This window comes from Panthera uncia, chromosome B1 (assembly GCF_023721935.1).
Source record: "Panthera uncia isolate 11264 chromosome B1, Puncia_PCG_1.0, whole genome shotgun sequence".
Lineage (NCBI taxonomy): Eukaryota > Metazoa > Chordata > Mammalia > Carnivora > Felidae > Panthera > Panthera uncia.
The window spans coordinates 49,731,042-49,733,616 of NC_064811.1; positions in this window are offsets into that span (position 1 = coordinate 49,731,042).

Sequence of the window (2,575 nt, forward strand, 5' to 3'; positions counted from 1 at the left end):
AACTTATCTTGCTTTGAAGTCTGCTCTATCTGAAGAGCAACTCCTACTCTCTTTTTATTAGCGTTAGCATAGTATATTTTTTGTCATCCGTTTACTGTTGATCTGTATGTGCCCATATATTTAAAGTGTGTTTCTTGTAGACAACATATAGTTTAGTCTTATTTTTGTTTATCCATTTGACAAACTCTTCCTTTTAATTACGGTATTTAGATTGTTACATTCAAAGTGATTATTGATATATTTACCATAACAATTGCTCTTCTGTATTTGTCGTCCTTGTTTTTTGTTCCTTTTTTTTGTTTCCCATGCTTTTATCATGGTTTTAATTGAGCATTTTATATAATTCAATTTTCTCTCCTTTCTTAGCATATCAGTTTACTTCCCTTTTTACTATTTTTTTTATTGCTTTAGAGTTTTCAGTATACCTATAGAACTAATCCAAGTTCACTTTCAAATAACACTGTACCAGTTCACAGGTAGTGTGAGTGATTTATAATAAAACAATCCTAATTCTTCCCTCCTATTTCTAGTTTCATTGCTGTCATTCATTTTACTTATATATTACATAACCAAATACACATACATAAGATACAGACATAAGTATACATAAGTCAAGCACATTATTAGTATTATTTTGAGTAAACCATTATCTGTTAGTTGAATAAAGAATAAGAAAAATAAAACTTTTTGCTTTGCCTTTGTTTATTCCTTTCTTGATACTCTTCTTTATTGAATGTAGATCCAAGTTTCTGAACTAAATCATTCCCTTCCATCTAACTGAAAATGAATTCCCTCAATTTTTGTTTGTCTGAGAAAGTCTTTTTTTTTTCTCTTTTACTTTTCAAGAATAATTTCTCTGGTAGAATTTCTGGACTGGTAGGGTTTGGTTTACTTGTTTTTTCTTTTGTTTTGCTTTCCTCTCAACACTTTAGATATTTCACTCCATTCTTTTCTTACATGATTTCTGAGATGTCAGATGAATTCTTACTTTTATTCCTCTTAGATAATGGTGGCTTTTTTCACTTCCTTTTGTCTTCTTTTAGGATTTTTTTCATTATCTTTGATTTTCTGTAGTTTGAAGATGATGTGCTTATGTATGGTCTTTTTGGTGGGGAGCATTTCTCTACTTAGCTATCTCTGAGTTTCCTGAATCTGTGATTTGGCATCTGCCATTAGTTTGAAAGAAATGTTCGGAAATAATTATATCAATTATTTCTTCTTCCTCTCTTTCTTCTCCATCTGGTATTCCCATTATGTGTATGTTATGCCTTTTGTACATGTCCCACAGTTTTTCAATTTTCTATTCTGTGCTCTTCAGTCTTTGTTTTGTTTTTTGTTTTTCACAGTTACTATTGATATATCCTTTAGCTCAGAGATTCTTTCCTCAGTTATGTCCAGTCTACTAATAAGCCCGTCAAAGGCCTATTTCATTTCTGTTACAATGTTTTGTTTTGTTTTTGTCTCTAGCACTTCTTTTAGTTCTTTCTTGGATTTTCATCTCTCTGCTTATATTGCCCATCTATTCTTGTACGCTATTCTATCCATTAGAGTCCTTAGCATATTAATCATACTTGTTTTAAATTCTAGGCCTGATAATTCCAACATCCCTGCCATATCTGCTTATGATGATTGTTCTGTGCCTTTAAATTGTGTGTGTGTGGTGTTTAATTTTATTTCTATTTATTTATTTATATTTTACCTTTCGTATGCCCTTGTAATTTTTTTTTCCTGATAACTGGACATAATGTATTGGGTGAAAGTAACTTTTATAAATATGTCTTTAGTAATGTGGTAGCGATGAGTAGGGGAAAAGAATCATTCTATAGTCTTATAATTGGGTCTCAGTCTTTAGTGAGACTATTCCTCTGGACTGTGAACTTCACAAGAGTTTCTCAAATTTTTTTCTCCGCACTCAGGTGAGATAGATGGCTAGAGGGGGCTGAAGTTGTTATTCCTGTTTCTCCATGTGGAAGACTGGGGCCAACTGGAATTGATATCTCCTCTCTCCCAAGTCAATTATGCTCTGATAATATCTACCCCCATGTTAGGCTCTGGTTAGCTAGTTTTATCTGAGGGCAGGCTTTGTTAGGGACAGAGTGCTCTGGTATATTTAAAAATGGTTCCTCTTTCCCTTTTTCTTTGGAAGCAAGAGGGAGTTTTTCTCCAATATTTACTGAGGATAAAAGCTCCTGAGGGTAAAAATTATAAAAGTGTGCCCTCCTCCTCCCATGACTGGGTTCTCCTGGAGTTTTTAACTCTAAGAATTGTCCATGCCAAGCCTTTAGCAATTAGTCAATTACAATTCAAGTTTTCCTAGCTAGTTACTGGTCCCAAAGGTAGATTCTACTCATGAGGCTTTGCTCTTGTCATGACTCCCTGTAATCATCTGTGTGTCTGTGCAATCTCAGGTGTAACAGTTTGCCCTGTGCCCTCCATTTTCTTACAGATTTAAGAAAACTTTTTGATAGTTCATTCTGTTTAGCTCTTACTAGTTAGGACGTGGTAGTGACTTCTAAGCTCCTTCCATGAAGAATTTGGAAAGATTTTCTTCCCCTCCTCCTCCTTCTATAGATGT